Raw genomic sequence first — 10015 nt, 5'->3', positions numbered from 1 at the left:
GAACACCGATTAACAATTACAAATAAGATAATATTTATGATTTTATTTTTATTTGCCTGCTGACTCTCATCTAAAGAATATTGGCCATTAGACGCTTCTATTGCTATTTGCTTTACAAATTACAGGTATCTATTCTTATAAATTATAAAAATTTAACATCCAATTTGTTTATGTTATTTAAATTTAAAATAATTATTTATTTGAATTATGATTCAGATTTTTGTACGGTATTATTTATGTAGCTTATTTATCAATTAAAATCTTTATGAAGTGTCAATAAATATATTGTATTAACAATTAACAGAAGTCCATGTTTTTTTCTCTGCATCGACTCATCGATGGGATGTCTTATTAAAACACATAAAAAACCTAACTGTAAAACCCCTTAGTACAACCCGTTAGGAAAGCAGATTAGATGCAGTAGACACGAGCAATAAGATTTCGAGTCAAAGAAATATATTCAGCTCTTTTAGAAATATTTCAAGATAATACATTGGTTAATTCTTCTGCAAGTGTTAAATAAGTCACGCCGAAGCAATAGGTATCATCAATAAGTTTTTAAATTTTAAATTTTTATGTTGCTTGGTAGTTTGGTACGATATTTTATTTAAGATTAATATTACCAGTAAAATATTACAATCAATATCGCTTGATGTTTCTGAAATAGTAAAACAATTAACTTTTTTTAATGAAATATTAAAATATCGTTCAGACGAAGGGTTTAAAAATACACTGAGGTATCTGCTAAATTACTAGCAACTGATCTTGAAATTGAAGATTCATTTTCATTGTTAGATCAAAGTAGAATTAGACGTACAAATAAACAGTTTGATTATGAATCACGTGATGATCCCATTATTGATCCTAAACATAGATTCAAAGTAAACTTTTTCAATGCAATTTTAGATAGAGCTATACAATCAATAATTGACAAAAGATTTATTCAATTCTCCGAACATGTAAACTTATTTTCATTTCTTTATAATATTTCCAAAATAAAAAATAACGATGAACGTATTACACATTATAAAGATCTTCAACTAGCACTTGCTTCAAATGACAGATTATATAACTTCTGACATTAATGCTATAGAATATTATATGATGAAATAACATATCTGCAAAGACGGTTCAATAATACAGGAACTAACCCTCGATTTGTTTGGAATATATATTTGTGAAAATAAACTTAAACTTTTCCCTAACACTTATATATGGCTAAGAATTCTTTTAACACTTCCTGTGACAGCTGCCACGGGGGAAAAGAAGTTTCTCAAAATTAAAAATTATTAAAAATTATTTACGATCACAAATGTCACAGGATCGCTTAGTGGGACTTGCAATTATTTCAATCGAGAAGGAATTAGTATATAATATGGACATGGATAAAGTTATATCTGATTTTGCATCCGCAAAAGCAAAAAAAGTCAAGTTCTAATAAAATGTTTACATTTTCATTATGTTTTTATTAACTTTTTGTATTATAATACAGCTATTTTTAAATTATTTTGATTTATTTAAATTAGTAAGGGTTTACTTGTCTATAAATATATTAATATAATTAATTGTTAATTTTATGTGATTAAATAAAATGAACTCAAAATTAAGACTATTTCAGTAATGTTTTTGTAAAAAAAAAATTTGATGTTTTATATTATACATGTAAGGAATAGCAAAACTCAAGTTTTCCTAGGTGAGTTTAAGCACTTGAGCCGTGCCTGTTCAAGCACATTGCATCAGGGGACGTACGTCGTACACACGCGAGGTTTGGTTGTTCAACCTCGCACCATTTCCCCTGGTAATTTTTACAATATACGTAGTATTCGTGGATGTATAAAAATGAATAACATTTAAAAAAACAAATTGATGTATTATATAATATATAGTTACATATACGTATACAATATACCTATATAATTTGTATATGTAACCCCTCCCATTGAAAACATTTGTGTACTGCACTTCATGTACAAGTGCACACTATAGCATGTAAGTACTAAAATAATACACATTAGATTAACTGTATCTGTTATGTATCTCAATTCACGGGCTAAATCTGTGTACTTCGTTTTGTGAACTAATTTGACCGACAGGCCTATATGGTGGATTAGATAAAACGCACGCACACTCATCTGTCATCACCGTTTAATGTATTTTGTCACTGATCTTCTTTAACCCATATGAATATATTCAATTTTATTTTAAGGGGGATTAAAATCTTCCCACATTAGATGACTATAATTATAAAAATAAAATAATATATGGTATTATTTGCATTTTGGTTAATCTGAAGACTTTTTAAACACATTTTGGATTAACTTTGAAAATACTATTTCTTTTATTTCAAGGTTTACGTGCATATATGTACCTATGTATGAATTCTTTGAAAAAATATATAGATTATTTAGTTCAATTTAAATTTTAAAGTATCTTATAGAATCAAGATAATATTTTTTAAATTCGGTGAAATAATTGCTTTACGTGTATAGCCGTACGTATAGGTATTTATACCAGGCACATTTTGGATTAAATTGAAAAAGTGATTCCTAAAAAGTTTAGTCTAGAAACGACATACCTACATAATAAAAAAATTTTTTAAATGAAAAATTACACGCTATATCTTTTAAATATACTTAGTTATAGTATAACATGTTCATAGTTAAGAACCACTTCTTTAATTGTCTGTCCAACTTCTCGAAAACTTTCTTTTTTTAACGGGTAGCTCACCAGCTATGTATTTTTCAATTTTTTTGCTTCTTGAAGGCCTACGTCCTACGTAATTGTGTTAATATATTTGTAACTTCTAATTACAAGTACCTTATTACCCGGCATAATATAAAGGTAGTGAAAATGTGATAACCATAAATTAGGTACTATTATATTGAATTCTACATACATAGTTGGCCGTCCCTTGTTAGCTAATCTAAGATATTTTTAATTGGGATATTTGTAACGGGGATATTTTCAACGTAGGATATTTGTAACGGGGATATTTTTAACGTGATGAGACATTTTGAACGAAGGATATTTTGAGGGGGAACCGTCTACATAAACATGTTAAAATAAATAGATATCAACAGCGTAGTAAGTTTTTTTTCCGTGTTTCATTTCTGTGGTTATATTATATAATGTTTATATGCATGATTGACAAGTGACAACCAATTAGAAGTGGACAACTACAATGTAGGTGAAGCAAAGAACGGATGATGCGTATAAAAACCAATGATGTTACATTGATACCTAGGTACCTAACCTAACCTATTCATTATGAGTCTCGTGGTTAATACCACGAAATAAGATATATAGACCGTGGTTTAATACGAATTAAATTTAATGGTGTACCTATAACGCGTTATCCAATGAACCACAACCGTATTATTAAACTGTTAAAAGAATAATGTTTTGCAATGGATATTGAATTCATATTAATCAATTAATTTATATTAGTATTTAGTCATCACTCACCTTTTTAAGTTTTATAGATATTTCATTTTGATTTGAAAAGTACCACCTTTTTTATCTGGCTAATGTGGTTTTTATACTGTCGAAATACATAAAATGTCTAAATTAATTTCTAAAAAGAAAAAAAACGATAGAGAGCTCTGTCAGATAATTGCTTCTTCAATCACAGAAATAGTCCGCGATAGCTTGAATCCAACATTCAGACGAACTTATTTCGACACTATACAAGTATACCAGAAATCGCGAATTACTTATATTAGTATATTATAATATCTATAAATTTATTGCAATATAACAAAATAGTTTTTTTGGAATTTTTTGGAATTTAATATTATTGATATGATGTACCTAGGTATCTAAACTTTAATATTATTACTATATTATAATACATTGTAAAATTATTTAATATTTAATCTAAATTAATTCTTATAAATTATTGTTATTGTTTTTGACGTATTTGCCTATACTTATTATTAGGTTACTAATTCGACAGATGCTCAACATTTCTTGGAGGATCGTCTTTTAAATAGATTGGGTGTAAATAAATTGTTTGTAAGTATTATATAATTTTTTTAGGATATATTTCGGCATGAATTGTCTAGGTTTACATTTGCGTAACGATGATAGCACTATAGCAGAATAGATTTTAATAATCTTAAAACCTTAAAATGTTGATCAGTTTTGATCTATAGCACAGAATATTTAGCTTATTTACTATGTCATTTTTACTCAAAATACAACAAGTTATTTTGTAACAATTCACACAAGTACGAGAAAATGACCTAAATAGCTTAAATTTCTTTTAATGTTAAATTGGTATTGAGATTTTACCATTTTAGTAAACTATTTATATACAACATATAAACACTGCAGATTCCACATATTTTACGTAGGTACCTTTAGGTAAGGTATAATTATAAATTTCACATGATTTTTTTATGCAACATTGCCCATAATCTTTGTACTTCAATACTTAAAAAACTAATATAAATTATGATAATTAATTTAAAATCAAAATATTTAAGTTTTTTATAATACATTAACATCTACCACAGGGGTCGGCAAGTAATTTCTATTGGAGTCCTAAAGATTAAAATAATAAATCAATGAGGTCCAGTGAAAAAAATCTTTTTCAAATCTTTATAGGTATATTAAAAATAGCAGTATAAAAATAAAAATAATTATTCAGTTATTACAATTAATTTATATTAAAAATTACAATATTAAAAGTATGAAAAAAATATATTTATTACAGTAAATTATTTAACCGATTATTACTTGCCCGATAAAATATTTTTCAATGAATTATGATATAACTATAATCTGAATTTGATAAATTAAATTAAATAAATGTCTGTATTAATAATAATACTATTACAGAAAATAACATAATGAAGTACAATGTGTTGACAGGGTCCATAGTTTTGCCTTCCGCGGTCCGGATCCGGACCGCGGTCCGCCAGTTGCCGATCCCTGATCTACCATCTACGTAATACCTATAGTATCTAAATAATTGTTATAAAACCGTTTATAATTTTTACTATTCACAGAAACAAAATAGTGTAAACAACCACCAAACACACGTCAAAGAAGATTATATTGCCACAAAAATATTGTCCGCGTCCGATGCAGTAGATACTTACAGACATTCAGAAATGATTTCATTGATAAAACATCTTATGAATATAAGTTCCAAATCAGGTTAAATTCAACCTATAAAATTGTCTCTCTTGAATTATGATTCCAGACTTAAAATAATAATACCAATTTTTTAATTGTAATAATGAAGCAAATTAAAAAGTGTTGTATAAACTTTAAAAAAAGTACCTTTGATTAATTAAAAGTATTAAGGATCAAAGGATAAAAGTGCCCCAAACTTTTTTGTTTGTTTATAAATAACGCTTAAAAATCCTGCTAAAAATTATTTTATAACTTTTAATTTTTAAATAAATAAATACATTTAAATGTTAATTCAAAGATATAATATCAACTAATGACCTTTGCTGTCGATGTTATTTTTTGAGATGAATAAAACAAAATATAACATTCCTCACAGTGGTATCTTGTATGTAGGTATATATTCGTTTCTATGTCAATAATTAATAAATATAAATATACAAATGATCAGTTATATTATATCTATATTTATTTGACGTTATTACACCCTCATGGTTTGTCTCTGTCTTACAAGTGCGTAACATAGCAAATTTTACACTCAGCAGATATCGTTAAACTCCGTTGGTTTATAAACTAGAGTGAATTGACCTCTTATAAAATATGTGTTTTTTTATTAGATTTTACTTTTGAAGCGAGTTATAAGTATTTTAAAATTTTATTTTTTTTGTATATCTTATAAAATACTTAGAACACGCTTTAAAATTAAAATACAGTAAAAGCCTATGAGATCGTCTAAATAATACTCTTGTCTTTAAATTTTATAAGAAATCAAGTCACTCTAGTTTTTAAACTAAAGGAACTAAACGAGATCTGCTGAGCGTAAAATATGATATGTAAGACAGAGATACATGCAGTTATAACGTCCTCTTAGGTAATTTTTATAGATTCTAAATTTCTGTGTGGTTGGGAAATGAAATTTTCAAATCTCTTTAGACTTAATTTAAGCTATTTATAAATAGCAAAGCATTTAAAATTTTCCAATGTTTTAAGTTTTTTTTTGCAACATGCTGATTAAAATGTTTAAAAAATTAATTTTGAAAATGTAATATAAAACCACACATAAGTTATCCTTTTGGTAATTTAAAAATATTTCAACTACAACGTGTTTTTTATAAACATTTGGTGTCAAATGTTGACAAAATTTTCAAATTATTTTGTAGTTACAAATTTATAAAATATTCATATTTTATAACTAAACCTTGCAAAATTTAATACAAGGTGCCTCATTAGTATTTTATACTGAAACCAAAAAAATCTGTAAGAACAGTTATAGATATTTGTAGTCTAAATTTGCATGATATTTGTTATTAAACGAATAATAATAGATAATAGTAAAATATAACTACATGCTAGATGGACATTGTGCTTGTTACTTGAGCATTCCAGGTCTTTGATACAGTTGTTTGGTTTTCTGTAACCATTAACCAGTATAGAGTTTAACCAATATAATTAGGTAATAAACAAAGACCTTAAGGCGGATTCACACCTCGTCGTTTCGTGTCGTGTCGTGCCATTTTGTACTATACCGTGTCGTATGTTTTCTACGTTTTTCTCACCTACCAATGTTACCAATATGTTTAAATCAACATTTTAATTAGGTTGTATAGCTGAATTTCTTTTATAAACTGTAGGATGTTGGAGATTGATTAGGTGTCAGGTTCTAACGCTTCTCCGATTTGTTGAGATATGTCGTATTTTTTCCTCGTGTCTTCATATTTTTGGCATTCAATAATAATGTGTTTTACTGTGAAGTCCACTCCACATATTTCGCATATGGGGGGGATCATTTTTTTCCATGAGGTGCCTGTGTGTGATGAATGTGTGGCCTATTCTTAGACGATTTAATATGGTTTCCTCTTTCCTATTTAGTCCGGAGTTTTGCCGTATCTGTGTGTTGTTTTTTATTTGGTTTAACTTGGTATGCTGGTTAGTCCATTGTGTGAGCCATTTTTGGTCTAGGGCTTGTTTGATTTGTTTTTTTTTGTCTTCATATGTGTATATATTGAGTAATGGGGTGTCTGGGGAGGAAGCAGCTTTTGACGGTTCTAGGTCTTTTCATTGCCTTGTATGCCGTAATGTCCAGGAGTCCACATATAGCATATATCCATCCCCATACCGCTTGCTTTATAAGTTTTTTCTGGTATTAGTTTGGATATGTCAGATGGATGTGTTGTGTTTTGGATTCCTGCGATGCTGCTGAGTGAGTCACTAATTACAAGGTGGTTGTTAGGTGTTGTATATTTATTTTGTATTATGTGCAACGTCGCATTATATATTGCCAGTGCTTCAGCTGTGTAGATTGAGCATTCGGAGGGTAGTTTGTAAGTTGTGGTTGAATTTTCTGCTACTATTGCTATCCCTACGCTGTCTGTTGTTTTGGATGCAACAGTATAAATATGTTATCTATCAGGGTATTTTTGTATTATTTCATGGAAAAGATTTTTATAGATATTAGGATTTGTGATGTTTTTTTTATATTCTGTTATTTCGATGTTTGTATTGATTTGCATTAACCAAGGAGGTATGGTTTGTGGTTCTCTTGGTACTATTTCTTTTATGTTTATTTGTAGGTTTTCTGCTTCTTTGATTGCGTTGTCGATATATTTGATTGTTGGATTTTTCTTATTTTTTAATGTTCGGGATGCATAGAGTATATTATTTAGTGTTCTCCTTATGTCGGGAGGTGGTTCATTTGCAATATTTCATAGACTCGCTATTGGGCTGGATTTGAAAGTTCCTATTGCTAGTCTTAAGCCTGTATTTAGAGGCACGTCAATCATTTTTAGGTGTTTTAGATTGGCTGTCCTGAATATTATTGAACCGTAATCAGTTTTAGATCGGATTAGTGCTCTGTTTAGTTCATAGCCATTATTCCACAATGTTAAGTGAACATCAGCTATCCAATTCAGACCTCTTTTTCAATTTCACAAGAATGTCATCATCAACTTTTGAAAAGCTCTTTGCTGGTAGGCTTACATCTGGAATATATATATATATATGCAAATCAATAAAACATTTAAATTTTCAAGTTTTTTGTGCCACTGCATAAATATAACTTTACAAAATATTGATACCTCTATATATATATTGCATACCTACATTTATTTATTTTAATTTTAAAAAATAGATATCTAGCTACAGGTGAAAGCATGATAAGCATAATGTATGATTTTCGTGTGGGGAAATCAACAGTCTCCAAAATAATATTAGAAATTAGAATGTTGTAACGTTGTAATTCAAAAAAAATTTTACGGAATGAATAAACACTGAAGACTGCAGTGTGTAATTTTAATACAAATTAACAAGAATCAAATATTTTTGATTGAATGTTTGTTATGAGGACACTTGGTTATTATAGACTAAAAATTGTGTACAACATTTTCAACTGCAATTAATTATTTATTCAAAAATATTTGAAAGGGGGTATAGGCGCCCGCAGGCACAAGTTTTTAAAGGAAGCAAAAAAAAAATTCTTTTTTAATATACGAGATTAATACACACTATAGAATGCAGTATGTAATTTTAATACAAATTAACAAGAATAAAACATTTTTGATTGAATGTTTGTTATGAGGACACTTGATTATTATAGACTAAAAATTGTGTACAAAATTATCAACTGCAATTTAATCATTTAAAAAAAAAAGTTAGAAAGGGGGTATTGGCGCCCGCAGGCAAATTTTTTTAAAGGAAGCAAAAAAAGTTTTAAAAAAATTGACGGGATGAATACTCACTGTAGACTGCAGTATGTGACTCCAAAATACTTAAATTGTTATATTTATACTATATATATACAAGGAATAAAAAAATGTGAAAGAGGGTATTGGCGCCCGAAGGCAAACGTTTTTAAAGGAAGCAAAAAAAAAATTCAAAAATAATTTTATGGAATTAATACACACTGAAGACTGCAGGATGTAATCTCAATATAATTAAAGGCATGTAAACTAAAAATATTATAAACATTTTGATTGAATTTTTGTTTTGAGGACATTCGATTATAAAAGACTAAAAATTGTGTACAAAATTTTCAACTCCAAATTAATCACCCATTTAAAAAAAAAAATTAGAAAGAGTGTATTGTCTCCCGCAGGCAAAAGTATTTCAAGTAGAAAAAATAAATTAAAAAAATATATACGCAATGAGTACACGCCGAAGACTGCAGTGTGTAACCTCAAAATACTTAAAATGAATAATTAGGACATTATATTATATAAAGAATAAAAAATGAGAAAGAGGATATTGGTGCCCGCAGAAGTTTCACGATAGAATGTTCAGATATATTAGAATTTATGATATACAGATTATTTAGAATTCATATGAATATAATAAATTAAAAAATTGTGTACACAAAAATTATTTAATGTTTTTTTATGATAGGATGAATAGCTGGTAGTCATCATATAGGTACTGCAGTTAATTTTTAATTGCATATCGGATTCTATTGTATACATTCAATTTAAAGAATATATAATATTATCAGATAAGTCATTATGTTTATGATTTACCATGTTTAGGTGTAGGAAATATTGGTATAACACTAATATTGTTTAACACCATGTTAAAAAGTATAGTAAATTTAATTTTAATTACTCTATTTAAAAAAAAAAAACATAATTAATAATAATAATAAATTTAAAAAAATAAGTAAAATAAATTATATACATTTCCTCTGCATTGCAATTTTAAATATTTTCTTTCATTGTTGTGGTTATACAATATCGAATACCTTGATAGTTAGTAGGAAAAGATCATTGCAAAGTTTATTACCAGTGATGATATTCATCTATCATCACCTATGCTTCAACTTACCATAGTCTATAATACCTAACCTAACCTTCTGATGACTTATACTTAACCATCTGCTTGTCATACGGGG

Source organism: Diuraphis noxia, unplaced genomic scaffold, assembly GCF_037042655.1.
Source record: "Diuraphis noxia isolate RWA-SAM2 unplaced genomic scaffold, SU_Dnox_SAM2 contig0002, whole genome shotgun sequence".
NCBI classification, from domain to species: domain Eukaryota; kingdom Metazoa; phylum Arthropoda; class Insecta; order Hemiptera; family Aphididae; genus Diuraphis; species Diuraphis noxia.
This window is presented reverse-complemented; position numbering follows the sequence as displayed.